General features: G+C 66.3%; 1 protein-coding gene across 2 annotated transcripts in view; it reads right to left on the bottom strand.

Annotated features, from left to right (window-relative positions):
• Nucleotides 1–19575, bottom strand: part of RBFOX3 (RNA binding fox-1 homolog 3) — a 109810-nt gene that overhangs the window by 64559 nt on the left and 25676 nt on the right. Inside the window, exon 2 of one of the 2 annotated variants that reach the window (XM_036342087.1) lies at nt 17481–17579. The gene's annotated coding sequence lies outside the window, so the exon portion shown is untranslated. Of the gene's footprint in view, nt 1–17480; nt 17580–19575 lie in introns of those variants that run through there. The other variant, XM_036342086.1, reaches the window with a different exon arrangement.

The raw sequence follows: 19575 nt of genomic DNA, 5'->3' as shown, positions 1-19575 counted from the left end.
CGCTTACCTTCTATTCAGCCAGCGTCCCCGAGGCGCTGCGGGCACTAGGAGGAGAGGGCGGAGAGGGCGTTACAGTCCCGTGGCCGCCCCTGGCTGCGGGCTGACCTGTCCCGTCCGCCTGGCGGGGCCCTCTAGGGCGGGGGTGGGGGGGCGCCTGCCCAGGTCAAAGCCTCGCGCTGCCTGAGCACCGAGTGTGGCTGCAGCCCCTTTTCCTTGACACACAAAGAGGAAGGGGGACAGGACCCCCGGCCCGGCCCTGGGTTCCCCAACGCACTCCCTCGGTGTCTGCCCCCTCCCTTGGCCCCGAACGCCGAGGGACCCCTGTCTTCCCCTCGCTGCCTGGTTTCAGGGTGACCCTCTCCTGGCACTTTGCAGGGGCTGACGGTAGCCTTTAACCCCCGGCGGGGCCCCTGCCGCTCTGCGGACGCCCCCACGGCCCACTGCATGGGGTCACCAGATCTGACACCATCAGAGGCAGCCTGCAAACTGCGGCCTGTAGACTAAGGACTGCGGTCTGTGGCCTGCGGACTGCTGCCTGTGGACTGCGGCCTGCGGCCTGCAAACTGCGGCCTGTAGACTAAGGACTGCGGCCTGCGGACTGCGGACTGCTGCCTGTGGACTGCGGCCTGCAGACTGCTGTCGGGCCAGCGCGGGGCAGGGCTGGACGGAGCCGTCTGCCTCCGCTCACCCCTCCCCACCCCCAGGCAGGCCCGCCATCCCGGGATGCGGGTGGCACGGCCTCCTTCCCTGTCCCTGTGTCTCCTCCACCCCTGGCCCCACTCCTTCGCCCACTGTCCCAGGCTCTCTCCCCGGCCCACGGCTTCCTCTTAGCACAGGGAGGGGGAGGTCTGGCCCCGGAACCCCAATCTCAGGCGACCTCATCACCATCCAGAGCTGGCAAACCTCCGCCCTCACCTCCCCCACCCGCCCATCTCCCCTCACGGCCTCGATCCCCTGAATGAGGCACGGCCGGCCCCACCGTCCTCATTGGGTCAGAGCAGGAGAGCTGGCGTGAACACGGTCCCGGCCCTTCCCGAGGGCACTTGCTGCTGGGGTTCCCAGCCACCTGGGAGGACAGCGAGGACGAGCTAATGGGCGGCGCTCCCCGTGGCTGCTGGCCACCACCAGCGAGGTCCGGAGAATGCCTCCTGGCCGCCTGGGCTGTGTCCCAGCCCCAAGTCGCCCCCCCCCCCACCCTTCTCTGCTCTCGGACCTCCACGTCTGTCTGTTGACCCATCGCCCTCTGGTGTTACGTGGTGATGGGCACAGATGCAACCGCCTCTGGACCGGGGCGGGCACAAGCCACTCCAGCGGTGCCCTCACGCTGTTCTCCCCACAGCTCCCCGGCTGTGGCCGCCCGCCCCACCCCCAGGAGAGCCCCGGGCGTACAGGTCCCAGCTCGCAGTTCGTTCATTCATGCAACACACATGCGCCGTGCCCAGGCGGGAGGGGCACAGCGGGTCTGCCCCCCAGGTGCCACCACAGGGACCCCTTTGCCCGCCATCGCCTCCGGGCGGGTGGCCTCTCCGCGGTGTCGGATTGCGCTGAGGAGGCTGTTCTTTCGATGCAAACTAACGGCCGCGGCCGCCAAGCGGTCCCCACGGAGCCCCGCCTCGCGTTCTCTCCAACACTCAGCGGAAACGGAGCTGCTGGTGGCCGGTCCGGGCGGCCGGCCAGCTCCCTTGGCTGCGGCGTCTTGGCTGCCGTCCCTTCTGTTTCTTTAAAAGCCGCTGCTCAAGTCCAAGAGCCGGCCGGGCGGCGCTCAGAGCCACAGCCGGAGTATCCCCTGCCCTGGTCTCGGGGCCCCGTGCACCCTGGAGGGGGCCCCTGAACACGCTGAGTCGGACCACCTTGCGAGAGGGGCAGGCGGGCGGGGCTGGGAACGCGCCCCGGGCAGCAGCGGGCGGGGCGGGGCAATGCTGTGTGGGCACTGCCGGCTGGGCTGGGAGCAGCACCATGGGGCAGGGAGGGGGAGGGAGGGGGGCAGGGAGGGGGCAGGGAGGGGGGCTGGGAAGGGGGGCAGGGAGAGGGGCTGGGAAGAGGGGCGGGGGGTGGGCAGGGAGCCGAGGGACCCACAGCAGCGCACACAGCACACACGCAACACGCACGTGCGCCGGCTGCTGAGATGCGCACGTGGGCCCATCAGCAATCAGACGCCTTCCTCCCCTGGGAAAAGGGCAAACGCTCATCCCTGAGCAAATCCCCGCAGAGACCAAACCGCTCATTCCCCCAGGGCGCTCAGAAGCCGCCTCCACCCACCTCCTCACCAAAGAACAGGTCTGGGGGCCGGGGCATGGAGAGTGGCCTGCCAAGTCCACGGAGCCGCGGGGGTCCTAGGAGCACCCCCGGACTGTGGGGTCCCCCTCGACTGTGAGGATGCTCCCTGGACTGTGGGGTCCCCCTAGACTGTGGTGACGCCCTGGACAATGGGGATGCCCCGGACTGTGGGGTCCCCCAGGACTGTGGGGATCCCCAGACTGTGGGGACCCCCTGGATGGTGGGGTCCCCCTGGACTGTGGTGATGCCCTGGACAATGGGGATGCCCCGGACTGTGGGGACCCCCCGGACTATGGGGATGTCTCACCTGGTGCCTGCATGCCCTGTGACCACTGGGAAATCCCTGCACCCTGAAGGGCTCCCGCCTCAGGAGGAGGCCAGCCGGGCCCTGGGCTTTCCCCCGCCTCGTCCAGGAAAGGGGCACCGGCTGTGCAGGATGCTCCCTTGGGGGTCAGCCCACCCCCAGCCACACTGCACGTCCTTCGTCCTTCAGCCCTGGGCGAGCTCTTCACCCTCCAAGGGCCTTGATTTACTCATCTGCAAAGTGGGGGGATGCCCGTACCTTCCGCTCGGTGCTCTTGTGAGGACCAAACGGATGAGGCCTCAGCACGACACCTGGCCTGTCCTCGAGGCGACCTCACCCGCCGGAGCGGGCTAGGGGTGGGGTGGCCTAGTGAGCGGTGCTGTGCGCTCCGGGCCGGGAGCCCTTTCCCAGGCTGCACCGACGGGAGCCTTTGTCCCGGGTGCAGGCGGGAAGCCAGGGCTGCTCGTGGGGCACCCTGGCGTGGCCTCCGGCGCCCAGGGCCCCGCCCTGTCTTTGGGGAAAGAGGTGGGCGGCAGAGATGGGCGTGGATGTGTCCAGCGTCTCAGGGTCCGGCCCTCCCTCTCCCCGCCTGGACACACCACCCCTTTCTCTTGCTGACAACTCTCAACCGGGCCATGGGGCGGCCTCGGCCAGCTCTCCCAGCCTCTCTGCAAAGGTGCTCTCGGCCTGGCCTCTGCCTCCGGGACGCGGCCTCGGGTGCCGACCGGGAACCGTGGAAACCAAACCCTGGGCGGGCCCCAGTAGGGCCCGGTGGCTGTGGGGCCCGGTGGCTGACGACGCCTCGGAGGGTGACACGCGTCCCCTCCGCCCGGGCGCTTCCCGAAGACGGGTTGAAGCAGAGGCAGCTGTGTCCCCTCCCCCGAGTCCCACTGCCCACCCCCCACCCCAGAGCCGGGGAGCCAGGAGGTGCCTAACCTTTAATTACAGCCCCTTAGCGACTGATCGGCAGAGGTGGGAACAGGCTGCCTCCCGAGGAAGAAAGACCCCTCGTTCTCCATTATTTCGCGTAGCGGCATAACCGGGCCATTAAACGTTTAGTGTTTAATTCATAGCGGCTTTCCCTGGCCGGCTGTCCAGGCACAATGTCAACATTTTTAATTAAATGAAATTTCCTTTTATCACAAAGACATACACATATTTTAAAAGCCACATCCAAACCAGTTCACAGCCTCTGTGGGGTGCGGCCTGGGGAGGCGTCACTGGGGGAGGGGGCCCGGGAGGAGGGTGGGTCTGGAGCTTCAGGTCACGGCTGGGTGGTCTGCGCCCAGCTGGGGAGGCAGCCGCCGCCGCGAAGGCCCTGCAGTGTGGCCGTTCGTGGGAGGCGCCCTGCAGTGTGGCCGCTCGTGGGAGGCACCCAGCTAGGGAGGCAGCCGCCGCTGCAAAGGCCCCGCAGTGTGGCCATTCGTGGGAGGCGCCCCGCGGTGTGGCCGTTTGTGGGAGGCGCCCCACGGTGTGTTGAGCACCTACTGCGTGCCAGCCCCCGTCCCAGGTGGTTACACACGGACGCACCTTCGATGACCCCAACGACGTCAGACAGGAGCCCCCACAGGCCACAGGTGGGGGGGCGGGAGCTCACCTGTGGGGCCAGCTCATTCCCAGGCCCATGCTCTGTCCTCTCCGCACGCAGCAACCTGAGGGCTTGCGGAGGAGCCTGCTCCCCACCGTTTCCCGTCATCGGTGACTCAAGGGGGTGTCCTGGGCGCCAGGGCCGGTCGAGGGGAGGGGCCTGGGAGTCAGGTTCTCTGCTGGGGCCTCACCCAGCCCTGCTGTCACCCCAGGCGGGGCCTGGATGAGGCCTGTGTCCCCAGGGCTCTGTGCTCCCAGCAGGGACCGTCAGCCGGGCCAGAGGGCCACTGGCCTTTCCTGAGGGCCCACCGCGGGCTCTGCCGACCCCCTGCCCCTCCTGCTGCCTGCCTGACCCCTCCCTCCGTAGCCGCTCCCCTGAAACTGGACCTCTGACCAGGACGGGTTCTGCCCGAGCCCACACCCTCCCAGCCCATCTGGTCCCGGTCCTGACCCAGGAGAGGAAGCGGGCAGCCGGGTGACAGTGTGGTCACCTGTGCACGCAGGTTGGGGATGGGGCGAGAGGAGGACGCAGCAGCCCAAGAGGGGCGTCCGGGGGGACGGTGCCCAGACCCGATGTGAGGCTCCGCCCCGCCAGTGGCCCAACACCGTGACACTGTGAGTGACACGTGGGCACTCCAACATCTGTCCTGACAGCCGTGCAAAGGCGTAACCTCACGGGGCACGGCACGCCCCCATCTCCCACCAGGGCGCTGCATGCGGGCCAGGGCGTGTTCCTGTGGCCCCGGGTGGAGCGAGCCGCGGCCTCTAATGGGCACTTCGTCTCCCTGGGCGGTGCGTCTCCCGGGGAAGGCGGGAAGACACTGAGTCAGCATCTGCAGGGCGGTCCGGCGGGCCCAGCAGCCAGCACCAGCCTTACCTCGGGGCCCCGCGCCGCTGCCACCCCAGGCACCGGAGGCTCAGGGGCGGGCTCCTGGGTGTCTCCTCCCCCCTCAGCCTCCCCCAGAGAACCCCAGGAGAGGAAGCCCCTGCCGGGCACCCCGGGTCGGGGGACAGCGGAGCAGCTGGGGCTGACAGAGTCCAAACCAAGCCCCCGACGTTCATCTCTGCTTCGGGCCAGGGCGCCCGCACCTGCCGCCTGCCAGCGCCAGGGACGGGCTCGGCTGCCACCCAGCAACCTGGGGGGCTGAGGTTCTGACACCCCGCAAATCCCGGTCACTGTCCTCTAAGAATATGGAGAGCAGTTTCCAATGCCATGACCTTCCGTGGTCCAGAGAGGGGGGCTGGCTGACGGACCCGCACCTGCGGTCCCCGCCCAGGGACCCCTCCCCAGCCCCCTCCGCCCGGGAGGTCAGACTGTGGGCTCAGCTCCTTGCTGCGCGGAGGCGAGCGCGGCCCCCGGGGCCTCCATTCCCATAAATTCCAAAGCTAAATAACGCGGAGGAGATATTAGACTGAAACACACACACCCCCCGGCACAGCGAGCGTGCTGGCCGCCACCGCTCCCCGCGCGGCCGCTGTGCGCATGGCACCGCGCCACTCACTAAAAGCCTGAGTGTCACCAGATCAATAATTCATTTACTCTAATGAGATCAGTACTTGGAGAACTAATTGCAAACCTGCTCCAGTTGCCCCGACCCGTCCCAGCCCTAATGCTAATCGCAGGGCGAGGCTGGAGGGGGGGGGGGTGTCTTGGGTGGAGACACCAGCTTCACCTCCCCCTTCCTTCTGAGAGAGACAGAGGCCTAGGGGGTGGGAGAAGGCTGGGGAGCCCACGCACTTCGCTCCGTCGTCCAGCCGCCGCGAGGAAGAGGGGCGCCCTCGACGCCACCCGTGAGCCCCCTGCCACTGCGAGGGGGCATCGCAGGGAAACCGAGATGCAGGTTTGTGTGCTGTCGCCAACACTGGGCGCCCGGAAGGCCTGTCCTCAGGCTCCGAAGACCTTGACGGTCTGAGTGCGAGTCCTGAACCAGCGGCTGGCACTCGGTTACCCCGCACCTGACCAGGCTGACCGGCACACAGCCCACCCACCGGGAAGGAGGGAGCCGCCACTCCAGGCCACGTCCAAAGACATGCCCCTGCAAGCGCAGCCCCCAGCCCCCATGCCCCCGTGCCCCCAGCCCCCGTGCCCCCGTGTCCCCAGCCCCCATGCCCCCGGCCCCCGTGCCCCCGTGTCCCCAGCCCCCGTGCCCCCAGCCCCCGTGTCCCCAGCCCCCATGTCCCCAGCGCTGAACTTGGGTGACCACTCTCTCTAGGGGCTGCAGCTGGCTTTGCATTCCAACCCACAAGTCAGTGCTCGAAACCAGAAACGTCACAGTCCTCCCTCCCTCGTCAGCTCGCCCATCAGGTCAGGCTGCGCAGGCGGAGCAGGGCCCGTGCGGTGCGAAGGCCTCTTCCTGTGCAGCCTCTCCCAGAACACTGCCCGGCGCCCGGAGGGCCGAATGGCACGGCCCGACCCTGCACCCCGACGCCCGTCCCGAGCGGAGTCTGCCCCACAGGACCTGTGTGGTGAGATGTTCGGGTGCCCCCCCCCCCCCCGGGCCAGGCCGCTGCCCGGAACAGAGGCTAATGGGAAAGGTTGCGGTGGATGGAGGGTCATGGCCTGGAAAGAGCCTCCTGTGTTTCTGAGAAGCAGACACGTTGCAGATCAGTCCCATCTGGCAGGCGATGCGACGCGAGGGGTGGGAGTGGGGGTGGGGGGAGGACTTTTAGGGCCCAGGAGAGAGGCTGTTGGGCAACCTGGAAGGGAAGCGCGCACAGCAGACTCAGGAGGAGCTGGAGGGGGCAGAGCAGGGAGGCGTGAGCACGCAGACACGGGTCCCTGTGCCCAGCGGGTGGCGTGTGCTCCCTGCAGACACAGGTCCCTGTGCCCAGCGGGTGGCGTGTGCTCCCTGCAGACACGGGTCCCTGTGCCCAGCGGTGGCGAGTGCTCCCTGCAGACAGGCTCCTGAGAGCCGAGGAGAAGCGGGACCCAGGCCCTGCACTGAGCTGGGTGATCCGACCACGGGCCCGGTGCCCTGGGAGGTGCATGAGTGGCACCACCCAGTGGTGTGGACACCCTGGCAGTGGACGCTCAGAGGAGCCCAGAGCCACGGCTCCGACCTCAGGTCTGGCTGCGTGGGAGGGGCAGAGGCTGAGACCGGCCAGCAGGCGAGACAGCGTCACCCTCCCTGGACCGCCAGCACCCGGGGGCCAGGAGGGTCCACTCTGAGAAGCTGACCAGCCTGAGAGCAGAGCCAGGTGAGGCCTCTGGATGGAGCTGCCAAGCAGGGACCGGCCCAGCACGCGGGCTGCAGGCCGAGCAGGCACTCGTGGGCGGTCCTGGCCGAGAGGCTTGGTCCCAGCGCACGGGGACTGCGGTGCGGTCAGCCGGAGCCGGCTAGCGGCCCTGTGCCCTCCCGGGGGACAGATGGCCGGCGGGGTGGCCGGAACATGGGGAAAGCCAGGGCGGGGAGAGGGTTTCTGGTTCGCATCACAGGTTCGTTCTCAGGGTAAATCTCAGCTGTTCCCCGGCCCCGAGGCCCCCTGCTCCCGGCGCGGCGAGCTGCCATGACCCGCACCCACAGACCGCCCCCCTCCCCCCGGCAAAGGGACACGGCCTCCTGGGTCCCCTGCCTCGAGGCTCACAGGACGAGCGTGTTTCCCTGAGTCTCACCTCGGCCCCGCCCTAAGGGAGGAGCCATGGAAACATCTCCATGAACCGCACGGTGAGGGGAGTAGGACCCTAAGTTGGGTCGGCACACCGTCTGCTCACAGGGGAGGACCCCTCGATCATTGTCGCATTCCGGAAGCGACGGACGTGCCCACTGGGCCATGGGAGAGGCCAGGCCCGCCCTGCTACAGCCGAACCGGTGCCCCCAAGGGACAGAAAGCACCCGCGTGCCTTCTCCTCCTGTCCTTTCAGGGGTCCTGGCTGCTGGGCCCGTGTGACAGCGGCTGCAGCGAGGATTCGGCAGGTAAGGCCGGCACAGGGGAGGCATCAGCGGCCGCGCCCCGAGAATGTGCCGTGCCCTTGGCCGCTCCGGCTGAGCGGGCTCGGGCCTGAGCCCCGGGAGGGTGCCCTGCCAGGGCTGAGGAGGCCCTCGCGGGCTGTCCCTGGGGGCTTCCTCCCCGGGACCCGCGGCTTAGGGAGGCGGGCAGCTCTGCAAACACCCGGGCTGGAGCGGGGACCACAGCCACGCGGGCTTTTCCGTGATTTCCTTTCCGTGGCTCTCCCCCGGCTCAGCACCTGGACGAGGGCCAGCACGTTCCAGGGGCAATCCGCGGGAACCTGGGATTTTATAGGCACTTTGTAAATTCTGAGCTCTTCAAATTTATGTCATTTGTTCGGAGCACCGAAAGGCACGCAGGCAGCTTTCTGCTGACGCGGCGCCCTCTCTGCCCGGTCGGCGTTACCTGTTCGCAGGCCCTGCGCCTGGTTGAGAATCCCGCACACCCCGCCCGCGGCAGCCCCGCCACCGCTGCAGAGAGGACGCCGGGGGCAGGGGCTGCTCTGAGCCTTGGTGAGCGCCCCCTTCTCTCCAGGCTGCGCAGGGAGGCCCATGGGAGGCAGACCACAGATGCCAATGCCACCCCCCACCCCCGCCGAACCAAAGCCCCAGGGCCTAAGACATTCCTCACTGTCCCCGCATCGGCACACAGCAGAACCCCGTATAGTGGGTGGATGCACCCACGCACGCTGCGGTGGGGTGCAAGGTGCTCCCCACAAAATGTGTCCACGGCCTAACCCCAGAACCTGTACAGGGGACCCCATCCGGAGAAAGAGGCTTTGCAGATGCGATGAAATTAGGGACCTTGAGATGAGACCCCCTGGGTTTGGGCCAGGCCCTCCACCCAATGACATGTGTCCTGAAGGGGGGCGGCGGGGGATGTAAGAGACACCGAGAAGAAGACCGAGTGAAGACAGACACAGGCGGAGACTGGAGAGACGGAGCCACAAACCCCGGGGCACCCGGGACCCCAGAACCTGGAAGAGGCAGGGAGGACCCTGCCCACACTTGCTCCCCGACTTCTGGTCCCAGAGCTGGGGGAGATTCCGTGTCAGCCGCCTCGTTCGTGACAACCTGTTACAGCGGCCACAGGAGGCTCATACGCACTGTCTGGCCTGGAGCTGAATCCTGGCCAGGCTCTTCTCCATGTGCCTCCCCAGCTCACCCGCCGGTCCCGGGTCCTACCCCCCCGCGCCTCAGCGGATCCGGGTGGCCCTGCGTACGGTTTGGGCCCATTGTCACCGCTGCCCGAGGGGGCCCTGCGCAACAATTAAAAACAGGCCAGCCCGGCCGGCGTGGCTCAGGGGTTGAGCATCAACCTGTGAACCAGGAGGTCATGCTTTGATTCCCGGTCAGGGCACAGGCCTGGGTTGTGGACTCACCGATCCCCAGTGGGGGGCGTGCAGGAGGCAGCCGATCCATGATTCTCTCTCATCATCGGTGTTTCTCTCTCCCTCCCTCCCCCTTCCTCTCTGATGTCAATAAAAATATATTCAAACAAAAAACAGCGGCGAACCCGCCTATAGAGCAGTCATGCACGAAGGACCACGAGCAGAGTGACAATTCCAGCAACAAAACCACGGCCCTCGCCTGCAGGGACCCTCCCGGCCACGCTGGCCGACGGGGAGCGTGAGGTCTTTTCACTGAGCGGCGGTCCCCCCCCCCCGCCCGCCCCCGTAGCGGCCCCGGGGGTCACAGTTGCTAACTGTCCGCAGGTGGTTCTGGGAGCAGCCGGCCCGGGACTCGGAGCCTCGCCGTGAGCGAGGGTTTAATCCCCAGCAAGACCACCTCCCTCCGTCCCCTCCGAGGTCTCTCGGGAAGGACTGTCAAGGCCGCTGGAGCCGGGGCGCCTGCCTGGGAATCACTGTGCCGCAGCCGGACCCCATTACCCCAGCACCCACTCGGCTGTGACTTCCAGGCTCCCCACCCCCACCCCCACCCCCGCCCACGTCAGCGGCTTTCCCACCCCAGAAAGGGCTTGCCTTTCCGAATCCCTTTCCAGGTCCCCCTATTTCCCACGAGCTGATCCCAGTAGGTGAGTCCCCCGTTCCGGAGGCTTCCAGGGCTGGGATCCCACAGGGCAGCCTGGAAACGGCTTCCCCGGGGCCCGGCCGCCACAGCCCGCCCCCCCCCCCCCCCCCGCCCCGTGCCCAGTGAGCCCCGCCCTTAACGCTCCCGCTCCCTCTCCACGTGCCGGTGACACCCTCTCTGCTCTTCCCCCACCTCTGACCCTGACTTGCCACCGGTGACCTCAGCTCCTAGGCCACGGCCACGGCCACGGCCACGGCAGCGCTTGCTTGAAACCGCAGGACGCTGGGATGATCGTCAGTGTTTCCCTCCGCGCAGGCACCTCTGCCCGCGTCCCGGGAGCTGGGCGGGCGGGGGGAACTCAGTGCCCCCTCCCTGCGCCCCAGGCCTCTCCCGGGAAGGCCCCTCCGGCCGGGACGCACACGCAGCCTTTCCAACGTCGGGAAAGCGATTCCTCGGGTGTTTGCACGGCTCCGCTTGGCCGCCATGGCCCATTTTGTCACCCGATGTGCTTCTGTGTGGAGCCCATCCCTGGGCTGTGGGGAGGCCCCTGCCTGCGGGGAAACGGGGTTCACACCATCTCAGCTCCATCCTCCACTCTGTCCCCATCTCCTGACAGAAGGGGGGCTGCAGGGGCCCCCGCCCCCTGGGGTAGAGAGAGCCACCTCCTGCCACGGCGTGGCCTGGCCCTGCCCTCCGGGCAATGCCCGCTGGCTCCCGGGGGCTGCCGGCCCGCTCGAGGCCCCTGGGTTTGAGCCTGGTCCCCCCCCCCCTCGCCCCTGCACAGTCCGGATCCTGCACCCTCTGAGGCCTCGAGGCCTCGGGCCGGGGTGGGGCCGCTGGGGCTCACTGCTCCGTGAGCTGTAAACACAGATACAGCGTCGCACTTTGGTTTAATATTTAATACGACCGGTTAATCGCCTCCCGGCTCATACATAACCATCAGCGAGGGCCTGACTGTGCTGGCGGGATCCGCCTCATGACTAATTTAAAGGCCAGAAGACGTTCCCACACCCAGCTCCCCACAACGCGCCCATCACCCCGCAGCCCCGTCTCTGTGGTCGGCACAGCGGGGCGGGCTGTGCCTTGGAGGGGACGGCTGCCTGGGCCCTCTCGCCCCAGCACATGGAGCTGGCATGGGGCAGGCTCGGTCCTGAGGGTCATGCCTGGGGAGGGGCTGGCGGGGCTGGCGGAGGTGGGTGGTGGCGGGAACGGCGCTGCCTGCAGGGCACAGTGGCGGCCGCAGGGACACACCTGTTTCCGGGCTCGGACACCGTGTGCAAATCAGAAGTCCTGGCACCATCCGCGTGCAGCCTGCCGGCCCTGCCGCCCCGGGCAGGACTCTGCAGACGACGCTGCCCCAGAAGCTCAGGTGCGGTGAGCCATGCCGGCTCCGGGGGTTCCGCCCAAGCCGGTCTGACCCAGCACCCTCCTGCCCTCAGCGCGCACCAGGGAGATAGGGGAGAAGGAGCGTTCTGGGCAGAACCGCCGGGGCCCCGCAGCACCCCTGGCCTTTCTGTGGAACCCACCGTCCCGGCCTCCTTCCTTTCGGGGGGCAGCGAGGGGCCGCTCTTCCCCACACGCGGTTCTGACCCTGACCCACAAGATAGCCCCCCCCCAGTCATCCTTGAGCTGCCCCCCTCTCAGCCTCGGGTTCGGAGCTTCCCCAGAAGCGGCGTGTTTTATCTTTATGTGTCAGGGTTTCTATAAAAAGGGGATAGTTCAGCTCTAAACGTAATGAGTTAGAAGAACAGCTCTCCGGTGGCTTCCTCGCGCAGACGCGGCGCCAATAACATCGATTGCTAACGGTAACTAATAACACGGGGCCGGCGGCCCCACCTCCTCACACAGGTGCCCCCGGCAGGTGAGGTCCTGGGGCAGCACAGCCAGAGCGGGTGGGGGCAGCACACACCCCTGGGTGCCCATGGGTGCCAGGCCCTCCTCGGGCCCTGGAGGTCAGGCGGGGGGGCGGGGGGGGGGGCGGGGAGCCTCGGTCTCCTCCCCTGGAAGACGGAGGTTTGTGACTCACGCTGCACCAGCATCACAGGCCTCTAGTGGGCCCACGGCCGTCTCAGCCCCCGGCCGGGCACACCGGGAGCGGTTCAGTTGCCACGGTCACTACAAAGCTCACGCTGGCCGCGGTCCCGGGAGGGATTCGGGGGGAGCAGTTCGCAGGTGGGATCTGGGACGGACGCGCGTGCCCCCCGCTACGGACCCGGGAGGCCAGGCCGAGGGACAGCAGGGGCGTCGGGGGAAGGTGCCCTGCATCAGAGAAGCTCTGGTGGCGACAAGGCGGACGGATGGCGTTGACGCCCAGGGCTTCCTCTCTGAGCTTGCAGACCGGTGGGCGGAGAGGCTCCCCATTGTGCCCCCCCATACCCTCTCCTCCCAGGGACCCCGGGGCTTGGAGAGGAATCTGCTGGGGCAAGGCAGCTCCTCAGCGAGCAGGTCAGCCCCCACCCCCACCCCCGCCCGTAGTCTAGAAGGCTGCGCTTGCCCAGGCGCTCCCCCTGCTCCCCACCCTCTCCTGGCCCTGCCTGGAGGGACCAGCAGTTATGGGGTGCGGTGCTGAGGGCTGGGGAGGGCAGGGCCACGGTACATGGCCGCCTGTGGTCAAGGACGAGAGCTGCTGTGCTGGCCACTCGAGTCTCAGTGAACAGGGTCTCCCGGGGCCTTGCTTTGGCGTCCTGCCCCTCCCCCACCACCCTGGGCGGGAACATGAGACGGAGGCCGCAGAAACCTCTTCCTTTTTAGGAGGCCGCTGGTTAACGCCTTACGTTTGTACGACGTTCCCCAGCCTTTCAAAGGCACACGAAGTCTTTGCCTCATTTGATCCTCCCGACAGCCCCGCATCCCATTTAACAGGTGAGAAAACTGAGAACTGGGGGAGGTAGAGGCTCGCCCAAGGTCACACGGGGGTCAGCAGGAACTGTCCCGGGTTCTTGTCTGCTGCTCACCTCAAGTCACTCTGTGGGTAACCTGCTGCTTTGGGGGACGGCAACGCGGCTGGACGGCCACCTGTCACCATGGAATGTGTCAGAGGCAGGAGACGAGGCCCACGGCAAGGGCTGCGGGGTCCGTCCCGGTGAGGGCCTCACCCAGGGCTGTTCCAGGATGGAGAAAGGAGACGGGGCTGACGGGAGCCCTCGGCCCGCCCGGGGCGGGCCTCATTCAGAGGCAATGTCATGGTCGCACACGCAGCCACCCGTCCCGCGACCAGGACAGGCCAACACCCAGAGCGCAGGCTACGAGGCGGCCCACGGTGGCCACACGGCGGCCTCATGGGGTTAGAAAAGCAAAGCAGTGAGAGATACCCAGCCAAAGGCCTCGTATGCAAACATGCATGACCCACGGACACAGACTACAGGGCGGGAAGGTCTGGGGCAGGGAGTGGGCGGCTGGAAGGGGTCCATGGGGAAAAGGGGGACATATGCAATAAAGATGTTTTAAACATAAATTTAAAAAGGAAAGGAAAGCAAACAACCAGCTCACTAGTCTCCAGCAAGTCGCTGCTTTTTCTTAACAGCTTCTCCATGCTGGGTGTCGCCCCCCGCCCCGCACCCCCTCGCCCCGCCTCCGGCAGAAGGGAGGCCAGAGGGCAGCTAACAGGTCAGATCAGGCACACCTACCCCGCCCCCCAACCCCGCACCTCACTGCGGAGACACCTCCTTCTCTGAAACAGGAAGAGCTACGGGGTGCAGAGAACACACCAGCACCACGGACAGCGGCAGGGGGTGGCTGGGGGCCGGGCGCCTCCTCGCTCCTGTCTGGGGCTGGTGCCCTGGCCTCAGCTCATCTCTGTCCCGCACCTGGAAGCACCTGCACGCCCTTCTCACCTGGAACCAGCAGCCAGAGCTCAGGGAGGTCCTGCCCCGCTGACCTGCCTTCGTCAACCTGAAACCTGACTGATCACCACCGGTTTTCACTCCTCTCAGCGCCGACCCTCCATCCGCCTGGAAAACTCCCTAAAGCTCTGTCCGTGAGGAGGAAGAGGGTCGCCCCTGGAGGCGGGCGGGGCTGAGGTTGGTGATGGGAGAGGCCAGGCCCCGACGCAGCCTGACTTTCTGCTGGGGTCCAACCCCAGCAGGTCCAGGGGTCCCCAAAGGTGTGGACGGAGTCGGCGAAGAAGGAATGAATGGCACAGAGGCAACGTTCAGTTGATCAGCATGGTTGGGTTCTCTTGCCTTGTTCTCCAGGTTCTCCAGTCAGGTTCTGTTGCCAGATTCTGTAGCCGGGTTCTTCAGCCAGGTTCTCTCGCTAGGTTCTGTCTCTAGGTTCTGTGGCCAGTTTCTGTCCAGGATCTTTTGCCATGTTCTCTCCAGTGAAGTTCTTCTGTCTCTAGGTTCTGTGTAGGTTCTGTGTCTAGGTTCTGAGTCTAGGTTCTGAGTCTAGGTTCTGTCTAGGTTCTGTGTCTAGGTTCTGCCTAGGTTCTGTGTATTATTGTCTTGTTACATCTGTATTTATACCAGTTGATTCCAATCCTATCAATCTCTATTACAAAGGTTAGGGCGTTTCTTATCTCCATTCTAGGGAGTAAAGATTATGTAGCTTAAGCATGATTGTTCATAGTTAAAGTGATTAATTACCCGCCTGGCACTTAGTTAAGGGGTTTTATTCCCTCCCTAACTTCAGGGGAAAATCCCTACCTGGGGAAACAACCTTTCTCAGAGAGGTGACCTTGGTTAAAACACATAGTGCCAAGAAGGTGAGCAAACATATTAAGAACAGTATGCCATATATGCCAGGTCCCTTGAAACAGCAAGGATGGACTGGCTCCTGGCAACTTTCTACCATGGAAACGATGAGCACAGCTGTGCCCCGAGCCGCTCGCCTTCCCGCCGCACCAGGCCTGGTCGGAGACTCCGTGCACGAGAGCGCGGCCACCCCGCGACGGGCTCGGATGCGGGGGTCTTCTCGGAGGCCACGGTTTTATCTGGCGCCAGCAGCAGGGGCCCGGAGACGCACAGCATGCAGCTAATTCTGCCGCGTGTGCACGGTCCACCCGCCACTCTGGAAGCGCCTGTGGAGGCCGTCCCGCCCGCCCACGGCACATTTTCCAGGTCCCGGCAACTGGGGCGCGTTAAGGAGGAGACACGGCTGCCGGGACGGATTTCCTAAATCGAGATTCGTTCTGTGGGGAGAGCAAGGGGGGAGTGAACGGGCACCGGGCCAAGGGAGGTGGGAGGGCTGCCTGCGGCCCTGGCCTCTCCGTGCATTTTGGGTGGGAGCCAGTTCCTCTCTGGCAAGTGGCTTCCAGCTCAGGGAACCGGGGGGAGTCTGGGAGGAGACTGCCTGACTCTGAGCTGTAGACGCGGGTCTGAGCATGCGGGAGGCGCCGAGTAAAGGACCCAGAGGTGTTGGTTTACATGTGTTTCCAACCATTCTTGCCGTGTCACACTCGGTGTCCTGCCCTGCCCCCCCCCCCACTTCCCCACCGCACACCATGCCGGAGGGAGGGGAGCCGCAGGCCGAGGGCTGCTCCGGGCACGGCTCAGGAGTGAGCTGGCGCGTCCGTGCCCGGCCGAGAGCCGTGGAGTGTGTGAGGACAGCCAGCGTGTTTGTGCTGGTCGGGCGACAGCCCTTTACCAGACGCTGGGAGTACAGGGGGCACGGCATGGGCGGGAGCGTCCGTCCGTCTGTCCGTCCGTCTCAGCGGTGGAACCGAGCAGCTCTCTGTACACAGTCCCGAGTCCCGAGGCGTCACGTAACGAACAAGCCCGCGGCGATCCCGGGAAGGGCCATCTTCCATTTCCCCGAGTTTCAGTTACAGCTTGTGTGTGTGTGTGGGGGGTTGCTGGGGGCAGGAGCAGGGCGTTGGGAAGGGGCAGGCGGAGGGCGGAGGCAGAGCGAGCGAGGTGAATTAGAGACCTTTGTCGCGTTTACTATCAGTTCATTCCGCAGACCGCTGACGCAGCCAGACCCGCAGCGGGATGTACGGGCTCCCCGTGCGCAGACTCAAACAGAAGACACAAAGGAACTTCTCCAAAACGACCTGCCATCAGCCAGATACTGTAAAAAACTCTAACCCCCAAAAAAGGTTACCTCTGTCCTCCCCCACGCACACGCATACACACATGCACATACGCACACGCACGCACACATACCTGCATGCACACACATGCACGCCCTGAGGTCTGGCACCGTGTCCTGGGCCGGTGCACGCACACACCCGTCTGCAGGAGACCCCATCCCCCTCGTCCACGTGGCTGTCTCTCACCCATTTCTCCTGGGGGCCCCACACTCATTCCTCAGACACTGACCGAGCCCCTGTGCTGGGGGCAGGTGCCAGCCCCATGCGGCCTCGCCTGGCAGGAGGCACAGGTCTGGCTGTTGTCCATCGGTCACCCACCCTCCCTGGCGGACAAGGCTCCCGGCCTCTGACCCCACGCACATGCCTCCAGGGCCCATGTCCCCCGGGAAATCAATCCATGCCTCCGCTGTGCGGCCCCACGCGCCCAAAGGCCACACCGAGCCCTGTCCTCAGACCCGCAGGCTGGGTGCTGGACCTGGTGGGGGTGGGGCAGGAGGGGAGGGGGAAGGGAGCCCACGCCCGCCGGGGCCCATCAGCCACTCTGGGAGCGTCTGGGACACAGTTGGCTGCAGGCCCCCTTGAGGGCCTTTTCTTTGATATGTGTTAACCCACTTTCCCTGTTGGCACTGGGAGCAGGAGGGACCTCGGCCAAGGATATTCATGGGCCAGGTCCTCCCTGGGGAGGCCAGCGAGCTGGCATGTACAGGGCAGGTGCCAAGCCCAGTAAAGGTCGCTAAGTCCGCCAGCATATAAGCAGCACCACGGCGGGCGGCGGGCGGAGGGCGGAGGCGGGCCTGGGAGCTGAGCACGACCGCCTGGTCTCCGCCGGCCCCAGCACTTGAGCCCTTTGCCAGGTGCCGGAGCCGGGCTGCTGCCCCTGTGAGGCCCTGAGGTCATGCATGTCCAGCCCAGGGCAGGCCGGTAGGAGACCCTGCAGCAGCGGGCAGGGACTTGCCAGGATGGCACACGGTATTCAGGGCTCCCGAAAACAGAGCTTAGTAAAAAGGCAGGGAGGGAATCACGGGCAGCCCAAGGGTAATCAAAATTATGTATCTCCTTGCGTCCCCTGCTGGCTGATCAGCCTGTTCATTATCTATTACACACTCGCTGGTTTGCATTTTGTGACGGGTCCAAGAAGGAAGGGGGGCGGGTGGGCCTGCCTCGTCCCCAGCAGGGCGCCCCAGCCCTCCAGGCCACATCCCCCCCACCCCCAGCCCTCCAGGCCACCTTCCCGCCCAGGCCGGCCTCCAAGGGGCCGGGATCTGAGAGCCAGCGTGCGGAGAGAAGGTGCGGCCAAGGCACTCACCAGTCTGCAGGTGGCTCCTGGGACGGGCCCAGCCGAGGCCGCAGACCCGCGGGGGAAACACGGCAGGTCCTCCCCTGATGGATCAGACTCGACACCGCGCTGTGGGGAGAAAACACAAGAACAGAACCGTTTCGATCTCCGACTGTCTGGAGACCATCACACACCCTCTCCCGTGCTCCCAGTTAAAAATGTCCTAGGATGGCCCTGGCCGGTGTGGCTCAGGGAACAGAGCGTTGGTCTGCGGACTGAAGGGTCCCGGGTTCGATTCCCGGTCGGGGCACAGGCTCGGGTTGCAGGCTTGATCCCCAGGAGGGGCCGTGCAGGAGGCTGCCGGTCCATGACTCTCTCCGATCATTGGTGCTTCTCGCTCGCTCCCTCCCCCTTCCTCTCTGAGATCAATAAAAATCAGTCCCAGGACGTAGCCAGGGGGACGGCGTCTGCAAACACGGCCACGGAGGAAGCGGGAGGCGGCCCGCTCACCGCCTGGGCACAGAGGCCCCAGCCCTGCCGCTCCTGTGGGGGCCTCACCACAAGCGGCGCGGGGACACCAGGCCGATGGGGGACGCCCGCATCACGGTCCCAGCGCCCCCCCTTCACTCGCGTAGACGCAGCCTGGGTGGGGGTCGTGCTCAGCGTCGCCCTGGCTCGGGGGAACCTCGGCGGGCAGCCGTGTGCCCGGCTCTGGCCCTGGTCTCACACGGTGGCACCCACGGAGTCACAAGCGAGTAAAGCCGCGCGACCCAGCCCCGGTCACAGGGGACCCCTCTGGGGTTCACAAAGACCTTTCAACCAGTGGGATCAGCCTGCGCCCAGGGTCAGCTCGCGTGATGAGCGAGATGCACGACGTGTCCATGGAGACGCTGAAAAGCCACGGAGGGGACCCTGTAAACTGGGGCTCGCAGAGGAGGCGGGAGGCGTCTCCGAGCCAGCCCTGGGGGACCTCAGTGACAGCCAGACGGGAGGAAGCAGTTCGCTCTGCGCGGGGAGGTCTGCCGGCCGGGCTGGGGGCTGGGGGGGCGGGGGGGCATTTACTCCATTTGTCTCCTTTGCTAACGCGTGCCCTGCTGTTGGCGCCAGAACCTGCCAGGGCCGCCAGCACCCACTGCGCTGGCTGGGGGTCCAGGCTGAATTCTCCCGGTTAACATTGAAGAGGCTGGGGTGCCGACAGACAAGGGAGGGGGCAGAAGTGCCCGGAGCGGGAGGCGCAGGAGGAGAGGAAGGTCCTGGGGAGGGAGGGTGTCTGTGGGGGACAGCTTCCCCCGAGGACTGAACCCCAAAGCGCACACGGCCCTCCCCCGGGACGCCGGCCCTCAGAGCCTCCGCTGAGCCCCTGCCGTCCGCTCGCTGTCCCTGGTCCCCGGCTCCGGCTCCTGAGACTCTCCCCGCCCCACTGCCATGCAGGCACCTCCTCTCTCTCCCCCAAACGCCACCTCCGACCTCCGCACCGTCCCTCCCTGTGACCTGGAATCCTGCCCACCCGTCGCCCACCGATCTCCCGTCAGCCCTGGGGGGGCCCCCTGCAGCCTTCCCCCTTTTCTGTGGCCTTCGCCCTGCGGTCTCCCCAGCCGGACGGGGCGGTGTGACTCCGCACGTCCAACACACCTGGAAGGCGGCGCGACTCGGGCGGCGAAGGGAACACGCCTTGGTGAGCGCGCGATTCCTGGCGCTCCTGACAGGGGCCTGGCGCTCCGACACCGGGAGCGCGCGCCCTGCCGTGTTTCCTGACGCCGGGCTTGTTTGACGAGTGAAAAAAAAACAAGGGAAAGAAAGAGAGGAAAACATCTGTGACGAACATCTGGGTTTCGCTGCTAACCAAGGAAGCCAACTCGGCGTCAGCAGGCAGGCGGGCGGGAGGGGTACACGCGGGGCCGAAGCGGGAGGGGGTGCCACACCCGCCCTCCTGCCCGCGCCGCTCCGAGGGCCACGCACCGAGTCTCGTTCCGCGTCCGAGCGAGTCACACCCGCGAGGCGTCCACCTGGCATGAGGATGGCGCCTGGGCTGCGGCAGCTGGTTCCCCAAAAAGTCGCTTGGAGGGAGGATGAAAGGCACTCTGAGTGTCTGTGGTGTGCACGCGGCACACGGGAATGCAGGCAT

This window comes from Myotis myotis, unplaced genomic scaffold (assembly GCF_014108235.1).
Source record: "Myotis myotis isolate mMyoMyo1 unplaced genomic scaffold, mMyoMyo1.p scaffold_m19_p_17, whole genome shotgun sequence".
NCBI lineage: Eukaryota > Metazoa > Chordata > Mammalia > Chiroptera > Vespertilionidae > Myotis > Myotis myotis.
This window is presented reverse-complemented; position numbering and strand designations above follow the sequence as displayed.